General features: G+C 30.9%; 1 long non-coding RNA gene across 1 annotated transcript; it reads right to left on the bottom strand.

The window, feature by feature from the left end:
• Positions 1 to 6,067: 6,067 nt before the first annotated feature.
• Positions 6,068 to 7,888, bottom strand: LOC150035096 (uncharacterized). Its single transcript, XR_016530766.1, has 5 exons — positions 7,479 to 7,888; positions 7,328 to 7,395; positions 7,159 to 7,210; positions 7,004 to 7,074; positions 6,068 to 6,365 (listed from the first exon to the last, which is right to left on the bottom strand). It is a non-coding gene; the product is annotated as an uncharacterized LOC150035096 (long non-coding RNA).
• Between the last annotated feature and the right edge of the window lie 9,973 nt (positions 7,889 to 17,861).

Here is a 17,861-nt window from a genome sequence, read left to right as displayed (position 1 = left end):
TCAATTTAGTCCCAGTAGATTGGGACTTCTTCAATTTTCGTCTATATACTTTCAATCAATCTTAAATTCAATCCTTACTTCTTTGTTTATTGTTGATTTTTTAAAAACATTATATTATTTATATTAAGATTTTATTTGTAATTTTTTTAAATATATTAACATAGAGTATTTTCTTGCATTAAATTCTAATTATTATTTAATCAATATAGATACAAACTAATTTTAAGGAACTTAATTTAAGATTTATTGAAAATACATAGACTAAAATCGGATGATCGAAAATAAAGAGATTGAGATGAAACCATTCTCAAAATATAGATAATATTTTATCCATTTGAACTATCAAAATTGTATATTTTGAATAAACCAAGCTAGTCAAATGGACTTGACAATTTTAAATTGGCTACCAAAATTTGAAATATACAATTTAAAAGCATTTCAATATTTACAATCCATTTTCTTTTAATCAATGCATTAAAAAAAATTGTAGCCGACATGTAATAATCTGTTTTAAAATAAATTTTTACACGGGGTAATAAAAAGTAGTTATATATTTATGAGTTCTTTTTTGTTTTTTTGAGCAAACATGTAGATGGAATAACATGCGGTCATAGAAGGACGTCATATATTTATGAATACAAACATGTCAATACATGAGGGATTGGATTTTGTGTTATATATATATATATATTAGGGTTGTTCAAAAAATCCGATGATCCGAAAAAGTCGATCAATATAATTCAATCCACGAACACTTCTAATATATACGCACCTACAAGGTTTAAAATAATGTCGATAGATATTGCTAAAGACAATAGAAATTGAAAATTGCATTTAAATTAAGGGTAATTTCAAATATAGGAAAATGAGTCAACTTATTTATAAATAAAGTAAAATTTCACTACTTATCAATCAGTATCTATTATTGACAATAATAGATGTTTATCAATATCTATCAATAGGGATGGCAACAGGGTGGGGTAGGGCCGAAAAGGCACTCCCCATCCCCGTCCCCGTGGGACTTTTAATCCATGTCTCCGCCCCATTCCCCGTTTTGAGGAGTTAGGGTCGGGGTCGGGGTTGGAGAATCCCCATTCAAAGATTTGGGGATTATAGTTACACAGATGTAATAATCGCTTATATAATTATTTGGATGCATAAGACTATATGAAATTCCAGTAAGGAAAATCCTCTTTTTGACTAGAAGCTGGAGACTAATTATTTATAGAAGAGAAATTTGTTATAGAAAACCCAATTAGGACTTAAACAATTTTATGAGTGAAAGTATTTTGTGAAAAACTGGTGGCCAGCCACGGGATAGTCAACTAACCAAAATTAAAGTCCAAAATTTAAGGACCACTTCAGGTCAGACTAGAGACATGTGCCAAAATCCATCGTAGCTAGAAAAAGATAAGGCTAACTCCGCCTAAAAAATAGTACCACAGGATGAAAACAAGGAAACCAACTAGGTACAATGATGATCTCGCTGATATTCCTCATTTAAATGATAGAGTATGTATACCTTTGAAGAAACATTCTTCAAAAATCCTTCGAATAGTCTCCTATGCGTCCAACTCAACAATCGATTGCAACGATCGTTACAGCCAACGAACACGAACCCAACGAATGACCAACAACACGAACTGAGTGAGAACACCACCACAATGGTTACATTGGTATTTTTGGTGTGAGAATCCAAGAGCTGTGAGCTTTGTATGATCTTGTCTTGAGGAAGAGACTGGAGGACAACGATTGTGTAGACAATTGAGTAAGTAGGAGGTAGGAAGCTGTCTATCATATAGACGACGTGCTCGATCGTTTAGTAAATGGCAGCTTATCGTATAGATTTACCACTTGATCGTTTAGCTACGATCAGCTGATGAACTATGTATAGTTAAAGCTCCACAATCATTTAGTCTCTGCACAACTATCGCTTAATGAAACACATTCACTTGATAGCTTATCCGTGAGTAACTTTCTGAATGAAGTAACTTTAAATTTTAGGAAAACAATTTTCTTTTTTATCTCACGGTTACCATAAAATCACCAATAGTCTGTCATTCAATCGATTATTAGAGAAAAAGAAATTAATTATCATATAATTAATGCATTATAGACAAATATTATAACCAACTTAACATATTATATTTATAACCTATAGTTTTTATATTTCATCTCATGAAACATACAAACTATAGTTCTTTTTTCTATTTTATGGTACTTAATGTAAATCATATTTACATTAATTCTTCCACTTGATGTATCTCATACATCACACCAATTATATCATATAAAATTGAACTTCCTCTTGTTAATTTGAACACTTCAAATCAACCCCAATAACTGATTCTCAACTTGAATCCATTGAGCTACCAATGGGATCTTATGGATCTGTAGCTTGAAACTCCAACGATACATGAATAACTGACTAAATTCTTTAGTCACGGGATCCACCATCCGTTAACTGTCGGGCACTCCACTAAAGACCGACAATTGTACTCTTTTCACTACATATATATCTCTATGTCCGTATAAACCAATCAATAGTGCGATAACCCTTCATAAATCACTCGTAAGTATAATTGGACCAATTTACAGTTTTGCCCCTGTAGTTACATCTAACTTCTTAAGTACCACAGATTCCTCTAATGAACAATAAGTCATAATTCTACTATGACTGGGTTCTCTCTTCCAAAGAGAGGATATGGCCACTATGTTCAAGACCCGGAATCAGCCCTTAAAGGAGCAATCTATCTACTTACCCCTACTTTAGGGAAGGAGTCAATTCCATCTTGTGTAACTGAGTTCCCAGCTCCTCAATCAGACAAATACACTAAAAAGGTAGGCTTGTTGAGTTGGCAATATGGCCACTCTCACCCATACTAATCAAAGGACCACCCTCAAAGGCAGGAGTTCCCAAAACACTCAGGATTAAGGTCATGTCACCTATGGTCGTTCAAGTGAGATGTAAGTCTCGTTTATCAACAGTATTATATAAAGAGACTAATCATCTCGTGGCCCGATCTTATACAAACTCTTTGTATAGGACACCTCCACTCGCATGTCTCCACATGAATGGTCAAGATCAAACCATTTGTAGTAGTTCACAACATTTGTAAACCTCTACAAAGCGGGTCGTATCCGTAGTGTCACCAGGATAGGATAAGGTATCCCTCCTTTATCTTTATACTACAGACCTTTTAGATTATTACTTAAGGCGTGATCCCCTTATATATCTCATATACATGTTAAGTTTACATAACCACGGAACTTTGTTTATTGGATATGAGTAAATGTAAATAAAATAACTCTTATTTTATTCATAGCAATGTGTACAAAGTTTACAAACTACAAGGCTCCGGGAGAATTAGGACACTAACCCCAACATATACTCCAAGGAGAAGATAAGGGGTACGATATAAACATGACACTTAATGCTATTTAATTGTGGTGGATGTGCACCTGAAACCCAGTTGGAACCCTAAAAAAGGGGCTGGTTGGACATTCCCAGTAAGACCCATGGCTAGGGATAACCCAAAGAAGCGTTTGGGTCTAGATTGTCAATACTCACACTAAAATAGTGAAGTACAACATAGAGTACATGCATAACTCCATGTAAAAGTGGAGAAAGCATGCTCGACCAATTAGTAAGAGCTCCTAACAAAAGTGCTTGGTTAGTTTGACCCAGCGACCCTAAAGTTCAAGATAAAAGAAATGCAAAAATTGGTTACATAAAACCAAGCATGTAGAAAGATAGTACAATTAGAAAGAAGACGTACTTCCAAATTAGGATCTCAAACTATAGCTCACTGATAGCTAAAGCCAAAATCCTAAATGGAAGTGGGGGCTAATGTTGTAACGACCCAACTCCCTATGATGCAAACTAGGCCGTTACTATAGACATTCATAAATCCAAACAACATTCTTTCATAATGTAATAAATACCAAATAAATAGCGTAAATTAAATAATCTCATTAAAATTAAATAACCGAAATTTCAAATAGCAGGTGTTGGGAATGATGCCCTAAACTCTCGTGTCCTGTAGTTTGTAAACACAGTTTTGAACAAACGCTTGTGATATATAATATATGATATTTTCTTCACTTATTGTCTTTGAATATTGGATGTTTTATTTGCTTTACCACAAACCAATAAACTAAAATTTCTGGTATCATTATGTAACTTAAGTATGTATGTGGAGACATACAAGTGGATCATGTCATAAGTGATAACCAAAATGGTCAATAGTATATGGATATAGAAGGAAAACCTTATCTTGGTAATGCTACAGATGTGGCCTACTCTGTAGGATAGTTACAAGTGTTGTGACTTGCTACAGATAGTCTGATTCTGATCATTCATGTGAGGACATGTGAGCGGGGGCATCCTATATAAAGAGTTTGTATAAGACCTAATCACGATGTATTATAGCCTCGTTATATAACGTCGTTCATGACAGAGACATCACTTCACTAGGATGACCATAGGTAACATGACCTAAATCTTGAGTGAATTGGAAACTCCTGCATTTGAGGGCGGTCCTTTGATTTGCATGGGTGAAAGTGGCCAGATCGCCGACTCAAACCTACCACTTTGGGGATTCGTCTGATTTGAGAGCTGGGAACTCAACTACACAGGATGGAATTCACTTCTTCCCCAAAGAAGGGGTAAGTAGATAGATTTCTCCCTTAAGGGCTAATCCCGAGGCTTGAACGATGTGGCGCCACACACTTTCTCATTGCCGGAGAGGTGTCCATACATAGTAGGACTATGTTATATTGTTCATTAGAGGGATCAGTGGTACTTAAAGAGTTAGATATAACTACAACGACAAAACGATAAATTGGCCCAACTGTACTTACGAGCATCTGTGAAGGGTTATCGTACTGTTGATTGGTTATATCCGATGGTCACAGAAATATATTTGTGGTAAGAAGAGTTCAGTTGTCGATCTTTAGTGGAATGTCTGACAATTAACGGATGGTGGATCTTGTAGCTAAAGAGTTTAGTCAGCTATTCACGTACTGTTGGAATTTCGAGCCATATGTCCATAAGGTCTCCTTGATAGCTCAATGGATTCAAGTTGAGAATCAGTTTTTAGGTCAGTTTGAAGTGTTCAAATTGACAAAAGGGAGTTCGATTATATATGATATGATTGAACTGGTTAATTATATATGATATGATTGACATTATATATGAGATACATTATTTGGAGGAAAATGGATATAAATATGATTTATATCTAGTGGAGGAGAAAAAACTATGGTATATATGTGATATTAAACCATAGGTTAATGAATATAATGTGATTATATTTATTATTTTTTAATTGGACAATTATAGGATAATTGTGCCGGTTTTTTCTCCGTAACCGTGTGATAGTGGGAGGTTTCATTCAGTTTTCGTAACTGAAGAATAAAATAAAAATCGCTTTCATTTTGCAAAGAGATAAGTCATTCGCTCACGCATTATATATACAGCCTATTGCATAGCAAACCAAGAGACTACACGATAAGCTCAAAGTTTCTACACGATCGTATACACGCGCGCCTCTTTCTAAATGATCACATAGGAATTGCTAAATGATCATCTAGCTTTTTCCTAAACGATCGCGCACCCGAGCGATTACTAAACGATTGTCTATACGATCGCAACCTATTTACTATACGATCATGTACCTTCTTCTAAACGATCAAGCATTGTATATACAATAGACCCTGCCTTCTCCCACCTGTTTGGTCGTTGTATACGATCTTTTTTCCTTCTTCCCTCTACCAAATTCCAACAGAGCTCACACCTCCTAGATTCTCACACTGAGAATATCGAGGGTTATAAGTGGTGGTGTCATCCTCATTCTTTTGTTCGTGTGGAGGTCGTTCGTGAGTAGACGACTAGGTGTTTTGGTGAACATTTGCTTGGATGTTCCAGCGAGAGCGAGAGGAGCAGTCCCTGTTCGAGAGCGAGATTTTAGTGAAGAAGAGTTCTTCAACTGGTATATTTTCTTGTTCTCTTGTTATTTATTGTTAAAAGTATGCCGGTAATTTGTAGTATAATGCATATATGTTCTGGTAAATTGTAAATGTGGAAATTCTGTCATAATGTATTTGGAACGATCTGCTTCCGCTTAGAGGTACTCTTGTATAAGAGTTCCTTTAGTACCCATAACAAAATCATGAAAACCAATCTAGAAAAATTTAAAAAATAAAAAAATAATAAAAAATGAAAATACCATAACTGTGAGTTTTAAATATCAAAACAAGAAATTAAAACATAGAAAAATCTTGAAAACATGAGCGAAAGCATATGACTGGTCCCAGTAGCTCGATCACAGATTTCGCTTGTGATTTGTCGGCGCATCCTTACCCTTACATAAAAAATAAACATAAGAACGGGTGAATATAAAATACTCAGTAAGTAATCCCACTACTGAGAGGTCAAGCTAAACATCTATGTCCTCTAGATGCCAACCTCTAGTGGGACGTACATAATCCTCTAGTTTTCATGAAATACAAATAAATGAATATTTCAATTTGCCCTACCGTAGTTTAAAAGTACCCACGACCTCTAGTGAATCTCGAAGGATACACAACCTCTAGTGACTCTTGAAGGAACCACTAGCTATAGTGAATCCTGAAGGAAACACAACCTCTAGTGAATCCCGAATGAACCACCACCTCTAGTAAATCTCATAGGATGCACAATCTTTGGTGAACCTTGAAGGAGGTCACCACCTCTAATGGGTATCTAACTATCGGTAAGGATAACTATTACTATCGTAAACCTCACATGCATCATGACATAGTCCTATAACATGTAAATACATCTCATCATACTCATAGATCAATCAAAAGTTCATATAACAATAATACTGAAGTTCATGCTAGCATTCATAACATCTTTCATACATAATCAGAGCAAATTCTTTATCCTCATGAAATTCTATACAAAGAACCTCATTTTGTTGTCTATCACATAAGCAGTTCCAGTAGTAAGATTACTTACCTCAGAGTTTAGGCTCAGTCCAAACAAATTTATCCTCTTCCTTGCCTAAAACGAACCTTGAATTGAACCCTCTAGTGAAAATAAAAAAATTAACTCCAATCCTAAGACTATATCCCAAGTCGCAAATTCACACCAATACATTTCAAAATACTTACTCAAAGTGTTTGCTCAAGCCGAACTAAATTCGAGCTTCAGACACGAAATTCACTGCGGAGTACATGCCAAATTGAAGAGTCTTAACCCAAGTCTAAAACCCAACCAATAGTTAACTTCAAGCCAAACCAAATGTGTATTACAAATTAACAAGAACTCAACTAAACTCACCAGTTGGTCATAATCCTTGCTTGACAGTAACTCGAACGACCCAATCTACCATCCAAACTCCAATCACACTGAACGTCAACCAAACAATATCAAAACTTAATCGACAACCAAAATATCTAAAAAAAATCGTCAAAATCAACAAAGAACTTACCCTTAACTCATAAATTCTGGCGTAACACAGCAGGCGACGACGGGCATCGAGCGGCGACCTCAAATCTGGCAAACGGCGCAGCGACTGGCGAAGGGGTGAGTGGCAATGCAAACTGCTGGCGAGGGGAGAGGCGCAACGTGGGCTCCGATCGATGAACGGAGAGGCTGACAGCACACGCAGCTGAGTCTCGCGAATGGCGTGGACTAGGGGACACGTGACTGGCTTCTAGGGCTCGACGCAGTTGGGCAGAGCGAGTAGCTCGCGGCGGAACCATGCGGAGCGATGGCTGATCGAACCAGAAGGGAGGTGTTTACGGTTGAGCTCGAATAGCGGGGGGAAGAGGAAAAGTTTCAGGAGGGCTTGCGAGAGGGAGAACGAGAAGGTGGGGGGCAAAGAAAGGGTTTTAAATTAATTTTTTTCTTTAGAAAAAATATTATTTTAAATAAAGAAATAAAATAAAACTATATTTTATTTTATTCCATTTTATTTCATTTTATTCTATTCCGTTTTTATTTTCCTTTCTCTCAAAACACAAAATATATATATATATACTTTTAAAACTCTTTCCTTCTTCTCTTCAAAACCCGAATTTCAAACAAGATAACTCTCCCAATAAAATCTCAAATTTTGACATTAACTCCAAAATTAATTAATATGACATGAAATCCAAATTTTCCTTTAAACCAGCTAAATTTCAAAATTAAAAAGAAAATGTCCTTAGTTATTACAAAAATACTGAATTTAATTTACGAACGCACGAGATGTTACAAATGTTATGGGTAACTTTTGACCAAAGAGCATAATCAACATCAAGAAAAAAACAAAAATAATATAGTCAAGAAGATAGCAAGATTTGACCAAGAAGTAGCAACTTAAAATAAAAATGGGCCAGGCTAGCATGTTAGGTCTCAACCAAGGCCAAAGTTGAGCCTTACAAAATACCGGCGTCTACCTTGCACATGTCCTGACCAAAAGGATCATCTTACTCCAAGGCACATGCTCCGACCCTAGCAAAATACCAAAAAGGCATTAAATTAGTCCAAAAAGAATAGCTAGATCCTAAAACAACATATAAAGCCCAATAGAAGGTTCAAGAAAAGACGAAGAAATAGGTTGGAGCTCATTTCGAGCTCATTAGCCTTGGCCTAGGCCAAGGCCGAGTCTGATGAATCAATCATGGAACTAGCCTATTGACACCATCTGGACAAGTGAAATAGGAAAGAATGGACCGAACCCCATTCTAAGCTTGGAGAATTAGCTCAAAAATTATTTCACTCACTCCGTTCGATCTAAAAGCCCTAAATAACCTCCTAGATAGATTTTGAAACCTAATCTTGAGAGGATTAGACATGAGAACTTAAAAATAGACCAAGAAAACTCCTTGAAAGCAAGTAAATTATGAGTATTAAGCTTTATGCTTCTTTCTTTGATTGGTAACTGACTTAACCATCGGAGTGGATGTGGCGTCCACCATACCAGTGTGCAAGTTTTTTCTTTTGCAAGTCATGTTCTTCTCTTCATCAAACAAATTCAATACTACTGTTGGTGTCACCTGAAGTCAGGTGTGTTTCCCCTGTCCAAAACTTGCATCAATATAATATAAGAATGGATCATAAGCAACTCTTGAACGTGAAAAAGGATCACCCGTCTTGTATAGATTTGAACATTAAAAGTAAAAAGAAAAATAAAATAAAGAGAATAAGAGTTTAGAAGTATATATACTCACACAAAAACAATTATAACTGTCAATCTTATAATTTTGTTAGCAATAGTATTTTGTATTATGCTGAAATAATGATATCTTTGTTATAGATACTAAACTAAGGGCTGTTTGGGGCATTGAGTAAGATAAGATGTCTGGAGCTCATATATCTGTGAAATTCATGTCTGTGTTTGGGGTGCAGAGTTGAGTTCATATGTATGGGTATCTAATGCAGTTTTTTTAACTCTAAATAATATGCTTTTATGATTACTATTTTGTTTTGAAACTTTTTATTCAATAATTCTACCCATCTTTTTTTTGAATAAATATCTATTTTTCACTAATTCTTGCTGAAAAATGTTTCAGGAAGAAAATTTTCATTTTTTTTTTTTTTGTTATATGTTACATACTTTTCATCTAAATATTCTTAACACTCGTTTGATGTGTGAATTCATTACGTATAAATATTGCACTTAATGTAAAAAAAATAATATTTTTTATATAACCAAAAAACCTACAACATACTTTAACAGTCATTAGTCTTATAGTAGTTGAAAGTGGTTGTCGAAATTGATTATCGAAGATGATTTTTGCTGGACTTCATAGTTGGAGGTGGTTGTCGGAGTCTGAAGTTGTTCACGAGAAGGTGTATTGGAGTTGGTTGTCAAAGTTTGTCATCGGAGGTGGTTTTCGAATCCCCAAGTTGGTTAGACGAAAGTGGTTGTCGAAGTTGATCATCGAATATGATTTTTGTTGGAGATTGTAGTCAGAAGTGACTTTCGGACTCCGAAGTTAGTCACATGAAGGTAGTATTAGAGTTGGTTGTCGGAGTTTATCGTCAAAAGTGGTTGTCGAAGCCTCGAGTTGACCGTTAGAGTTGCTCACTCAAGGGTGGTCATCGAAGGTGATTTTCAACGTTAGTCGGAGGTAGTTGTCGAAGCCTACAAAGGTGGTTGTCAGAGTTGGTCATTAGAGTTTGTTGTCAGAACCAATTGGTCATCGGAGTTGGTACCGCAAATATGGTCGTCGGAGTTAGGTCAACAAAGTTGTTGGTGCTCGGAGTTGTTCGTCGGAACTATCATTGGATGTGGTTGTTGAAGTCCGAATTTTCGTTGTCTGAATTACCATCGAAGGTGGTTATCGGAGCCCAGAGTTAGTCACTGGAGTTGTCATCGAAGGTGGTTGTCGGAACTCAAGGTTGGTCACCAGAGTTGTTATCGAAGGTGGTTGTCGAAGTCCGAAGTTAGTTCTCAGAGTGTGACAAGCCAATGGGTGGAGCCATTAAAAAATGGAAAGAATGGAGAACTAGGATGAGTTGGTAAAATATATACCAACTCAACTCCACCAACATTTAAAGTTGGTGGACCAAACAATGAGTTGATATATTATACCAATCAACTCATGTTGGTGAGTCAAACACTCCTTAAGTATCATACTCGTCAATGATTGAATGGACATAAGACTATTAACTAAAAGTAGATTCCACATAAGAAGAAACATTAAGATTGAACACATGCTCCTTGAGTTCTTTAGACAACTTGTACTTCCAAAACAGATAAACCATTATCGTAGGTTCGCCACTCCAAAGACATTTCCAAAGTTTTGTAATCTCGACGGCTTTTAAAGAATTAAACGACTTAATTTAATATTCCTTGAGAGTTCTAATATATCGTAAAAATAATTCAAGTACCATCTTTATTCTTACCATTGATCTTTTATTAACCATTTAAAGTGGTCAATGTAAATAATATTTATGAAATTTTAAGGATTAAAATAGGATAAGTTATGTCAATTCGAGCATAGTTTAATTAATATAAGTTTATATTACCGATCTCGTGATCAGAGATTCGATTCCTCACCCCATAGGTAGAAAAGAAAAGAAATTATTGTATACCCAAACGATTAATCTCCCATGAAACTAAAATGATTTAAAATTAAAATTAAATTATATTTGGAGTTGATTCTCAAATTATTAAGGCCACATTATATATTATTTATTTACTTTTAAAAATTGTGTTTGTTTTCTCACCATTTCTTAACTATGGTTTTTATTTTCCTTATGTTATCATTTGAATTCTTATATAAATTTCGAAAATAAAAACAAGTTTTTTAGATTACTCTATTAGATAACAATTTCGTCCTTGTTATAAAAAAAATTAACCTTATAAATACTAATTATGCATCCATATATTTATATATTTTGTTATCCTAGTTTCTATTCATATTTTAAAAATCAAGGAAAATTTTAAAAACTAAAAAAAAAAAAGGTTTCAAGTGTTTATTTTAGATTGATGTGAAACTCATGATAAAGGTATTTGGAGGAAACAGAGGCAATAAATAAATAAATATAAATTAAAAACAAAATCATTATCAAACTGGTCAATAATTTCTAATTTGAATTTTGAAAATGCTTTTAAAATATAAAAAACAAAACATTAAAAATTAATAGATAGAAATAGTGTTTATAAGTTTAAATTTTAAAACTCAAAAAATTAAAAATAAAAAAGGATCTTTTTGCTATAAAATATAAATATTTTTTTTATTGTTTTCTCTATAAGAATTTTTCAATAAAAAAAAAAAAGATTTTATTTGATAACTATTTTGGTTTTCAGTTTTTTTAGATTAAATCTATAAACATCATATTTTCTATTTATTGGTTTGTATATATGTTTTGTTATTTAGATTTTGGAGTTCTTTTAAAATCAAAACCAAATTTAAAAATTTATTTTTATTTTTTTAAATTTACTAAAAATTCAAATTATAAAAAGTTAATAAAAAAAATAAACCCAATTTATAAAAACTAAAAACAGTTAATAAATAGGACCTAAATAGTTATCTAATAGGTCTAAATTATTAAGATAAATATCAGGTGGGTTGGCTCCACTAGATCCTGATGTTGTAGCAAGTTGGTACTACAATATATAATGCTTTTATGTGCAAAAAGAAAAATTTTGAATTAATTAAATCGATATACTTTATAAAATGACCAATATTAATTGTTCCAATTTGTATTTAAGGCACATTTAAAGAGAAATATTTATATTTAAGACACATTTAAATAATAATTTCTTGCTTTTGTTTTTCAAAATCATGTTTATCTATTAACAACTTTATACTGTTACTTACCACTATTTATAACCTAAAATTAACTAAATAATACTGTTTGAAATCTTATTACAGTGTTTACTATTTTCTATTCATCTTATATCTCTTTTTTTTATATATATAATGTTTAGTATTTTTTACTCAAATTATTATAGTCTACACTTCAAAATAAACTATTATAACCTAAACTAAAATAGTTTGTAATCCAAATATATATACTATTCTAAAGCCTACTGATTATAATAACCAATTTAGCGTCTCAAATGCCTCCCTTATTAGAATAATAAACCAACTTAATTTTATAAATAGAAATGGTTACCAAACAAGATATCGATCTTTCATTATGGGACTCAAGTTAGATGAGCTTAATGGTAATTAATATTATATAAAGTACTTCTTTAATAAATTAACTTTTGTGTACTTTAACATCGTTTAATTGGTTAAGACATATGTGTTATCGCTCCCAATCAAAATATATGTTCAAATTCTTCCACCCTGTTGGACTAAAAAAATAATAATAAACCATCTAACTTGTTAAGAGATTAATAATCTCTTCTTTTAAGTCAAAGATTCAAATATTCGTCCTCGCACTCTATAATCCCTAAATAATAAGATGCTTACTCACCTTTGTTTTTTTTAGTTTAACTACGACACATGAGATTAGGATAAGGATATTATATGAGATAATTTAGATATTCAAAATTTTGACATTTTGTTTAAAGATATACGCTTTAATTAATTAAGTTTGATTAATTGAGTTATACTCAAGTTAACATTTTTTTAGTTAAACAATGAGAGAGTAGGAGATTAAAGTTTCAAAGCATCACGTTTTATTAGTGGGAATGGTTGACACTTGTTCACTTAATTTAATGCCTTAAAAATGCTTAATTTTCTTAATGAACAAGCAAAATCTCATATTTTCGTATCTATATATTGAAAATACTATCCATAATTAAATGTCAAATAGTTTCTTAGATAATGAGAGATTGATTGAAAATTACGTGTAATAATGTCTGCGAAATACTTTTTTTCTTTTTTTCTTTTTTTCTTTTTTCTTTTTTTTTTCTTTTTCTTTTTCTTTTTTTTTTTTTTTTTTTTGAGAAAGCCGTAAAATACATAGTTGAAAAAGAATATTCAAGCGCTCAGTTTTTCAAGAAAATAAACGTGAATATTAATGGCCTAATTAATATCAATATCAAATGACATGATTCTCTCTTTGCAACTCGCTTTCTCGATGTTTTGCATATTTCATATGTCAATAAAATCTATTATATATATATATGATATTGAAAAATTTTTAAGTATAGAAAAAATGTCAAACTATCTACAAAAATAGCAAAAGAAAAATATTAATAAACGTCGTAGATTTTTATCAGTCTTTATCAAGGACTTTTATCAGTCTCTATCAACGAAGATTAAAATTTTACTATTTTGCGTAAATAGTTTAGTTTATTCTTTTATTTTTTAAAATCCCCCAGTGTGTATCTATGTGCGCGTGCGTGTGTGTGCATATAGGAGTGTACATGGATTGATAGGGTTGGATTGGGGGATGAGACCAACCCAAAAATTTAGATTGGTAGGGTTGGCAACCCAAATGACCTGAATAAGGTCTCCAACCCCAACCCTTAAATTCAGATTGGGTTGGATTGGGTCATCGGATTATTTATTATTTTTCTTTTCTTAATATTACATTTTTTATTGACTTAAAATACTTAAATTTATGTACTAACAAATACTAATAATTAAAATTTCATAAAACTCAAATGTTAAATATCAAAATTTAAAATTTCTATTACAAACTTCATACAAACATCATAAAAATATATATGAGTTATAATATTTTTAGGTTATAATATATATATTTTTAATAATATTAGAAATTCAGGTTGGGTTGGGTCAATCCAAATTTTTAAAAGTACAACCCAAACCAAACCCAATCCGGAAAAAAATATAAAAAATTCAACCCAAAATTAAAACTAATCCAACTCAACCCTTACAATTTGGATTGGATAATCCGAATTGTTCAGGTTGTTCGGGTTGTCGGGTCATTTGAACACCCAAATGTGCATATACTACATCTCTCTCAAGGTTAAAACCCTACTATCTCCATCTATTATTTAAAAAAAAAATTGATAATATATATCATTCACCCTCGTGATGGTTGAAGATGAATAGATATTGATTTATAAAATAGAAAAAATATCAATTTATACCCTTCAACTTTAGACGTTGTATTAATAATTAACACTATAACAAATAATTGTATCGATGTAAAAACTAAGAATTTTTGTAAGTGTATCAATTTACACCTTACATTAGGTTTTGTTTGAAAAATCATTAGTGTGTAGTTTATAATTATATCAATTTTTAAAAGAAAAAATATGTGGAGTTAGAGAATTGGACTTATGATCTTGAGGTTCATACTACAAAGATTATACTAGTTAAGAGGTATGCTCATTTTGACTATAGTTGTATCAATTAAATTTTCATAAGTGTATCAATTTAGACTTTTGGTTAATTAGGGTTTTCTTTTGATAATCATTCATGTATTAATTCTAACTATTCCATTTTGTAAAATCGATGTTTGAAAAAGGTTACATATCCGTGAGGATTGATAAATTGACAATTTTTAAATGTAATTATAATGAAGAGTCTAAATTAATTCACTCGCAAGAAATTTAAGAGTTTATTAATTGACATAAATTATAATTTTCATACAATATTTTTTGAGAAATTATTTTGAATGACAAGACTGCTAAAAATATTTACAAATAATAGCAAAATATCACAGTCTATCTGCGATAAATCGTGATAAAATACTATATGTATCTATCTGTCTGATAGACACAGATAGTAGTATATCGCGATCTACCGTGATCTATCACGTATAAATAGTGAAATTTTACTATATTTACAAATATTTTGGTTCATTTTCCTATATTTGAAAACAACTTAAGGAAAATTACTTTAAATAAAAAAATTAATTAAAATATTTTCAAATATAGCAAAATATCACAATATATCAATAGTTGGACATTAATAGACATTTATTAATGTCTATCACTGATAAATGATAGTAGTCTATCAATGTCACATAGATAAATAGTAAAATTTTGTTATATTTGTAAAAATTTTAGTTAGTTTTTCTATATTTGAAAATAGTTCTATTTTTTAAAATTTAAAAATAGGAATTGATATTTTTTTCTAAAAGAGAGAAAATTAAATGAATTGTCTAGTCAGTCACTCGAGGTTAACATTTCATCTCTCACTAAAAAGTAAACCAAAGAGAGAAGGAAAGAACTAAAAAAAATCTCAAAATAGTAATTTAAAAAAAGAAAAAAGAAATGTCTTTATATGAGCAAGTTGGTTAAGCAAGTTGCAAAACTTTTCAAAATTTGAAAAAATTAATTTAAAATTTCAAAAAAAAAATCACTTAAATTAAGAATATTTATATTTAAAGATAATAAAAATAGAAGCAAGTTGCCATGGCCCCCTCTTTGTTTTTCCACAACTCCAAGTTGGTAGTACTAATCAAAAGCATACCCTTCTTCTACTCTTCTTCTCCCCCCACTTGCAATATTGCAGCTGTTTGATTCCTCCAATCCCTTTTTTTTATTCACTATTTTAATTCCATTTGTAAATATTAATTCAAAACTATATATATATATATATTAATTAGTCATTCAAATCCCCTCGTCATTATTCATGCCCTTTAATTACTTAGGTCCCGTTTGATAATTATTTTATCTTTTATTTTTGTTTATGAAAATCAAATCTATGGGCACTACTTTCACCTCCAAATTTCTTATTTTATTATCTACTTTTCACTAATGGTTTAAAAAATCAAGTCAAAATTTGAGAACTAAAAAAATTAGCTTTCAAAAAGTTGTTTTTATTTTTAGAATTTTGCTCATAATTCAACCATCGTACTTAAAAACAATGTGAATTATTGTAAGAAATGTAGATAAAAAAGGTTTAATTTTCAAAAACAAAAATAAAAAAACTAATAGTTACCAAATGGAATCTTAACGGTTGGTCCTTTAATATAAACTTTTAATTATTGTACTTTATATTCCCTAAGATGGATTTTGAATTTTTGAAACCCTATATATGAACTTTTCCAAGCAATAACCATGGAAAAAGGATTTTAAGAAAGGACCTTAAATGCTATGCCCATGGTTATATCTATATATGTCTATAGATAAAGTCGAGATTCTAAACTTCAATTGAACGGACTAGTTTTTTTTAATGAACTAGCCAAATATGACATAATTTTTTTTTTTTCTTTTGACTTGAATATAGAGAGTTATTCTTGATCTTAGACTATGTTTAATAATTATCGGGTTATTTTTTGAAAATTAAACTTATACATAATATTTTTATCGAATCTTTTTAGATATAAAAAAAATTTTAAAATACTTATAATTTATAGCAAAAAAAATTTCAAAAATACAAAGCATTTTTAGAATTTTTTACTATAATTTAAAGTGTAAATATTTGAAAATTTGATATTATTTTTTTTTCTTTTTTAGATTTTAGTACATTAAATATGTTTGAGAGTGATCTTGAAAGGATTAAATCAGTTTTATCATTTTCAAAATCACTCCAAAACATATTTTTACTCATTCAAAATCAATTTTGATGGTATGAAAATTGTGTTTAATTTGCTTTTTGTGTGATTAAATGTATGTTTGTTGTCGAATCTGATTTTGAACATAACAAAAGTAATTTAACGATTTTAAAATCACTACCAAAGATTGAACTCATTTCTCTCTTATACATCAAAATTTAATGTGCCATTTTGGTTTCTTTTTTGTAATATTCAATTTTAGTCTATATACTATTTCTACTACTAATTTATTCTTGATATCTCCATATGTCCTTATCCAATATATATAAATTTTGAAAATATTTTCCTCTATTTTTAAATAAAATTCACACACGATATATTTTCTTGCATGAAAATTATTATTATTATTTAATCAAATTCGTTAAAATCAGATTTGTTGTAGAAAATATATTCTTTTTAAATACTTTTTTCCTTTGTGATTTGAAGGAAATGCATGAAACGTGTAAAAGAGAGTATTAAATTTTTGTTGATATGTCAATATTTCTATCTATATTTTCATGTTTCATGAGTTCGATATCATCATGAGGGGTGAATCGAAATTTTTCATGGATAAGAAAATAAGCAATAAAATGTCACTAATGTAAATATAATATAAACAATAAACATATTAACTCATTTAAAAATCATAATAGAATATTTATTTACTAATTTAAGTTTATTTTTTAAATTTTTTGTTTTTGTTTATTTTTTCAAAAATATCCATCAAAATCTAATCGACATGGACATTTTATTTGTAAAAGTACACATTAAACTAGAATTAAACTTTTAGAAATACATGAAAATAGTTTTTTTTTTCTAATCAATAACATTTCTTCGAAATTCTAACCCAAATTGTGAAAACCAAAATTAAAAAGGTTACTAACTTGAAATTTTATCACCAAGGGAAAAAGGAAAAAATAATGATGATGAGCAAAAAGGAAGGAATAGAGAATCTCAAAAGAACACA

This window comes from Benincasa hispida, chromosome 7 (assembly GCF_027475165.1).
Source record: "Benincasa hispida cultivar pf3 chromosome 7, pf3_genome.v1.1, whole genome shotgun sequence".
NCBI classification, from domain to species: Eukaryota; Viridiplantae; Streptophyta; class Magnoliopsida; order Cucurbitales; family Cucurbitaceae; genus Benincasa; species Benincasa hispida.
This window is presented reverse-complemented; position numbering and strand designations above follow the sequence as displayed.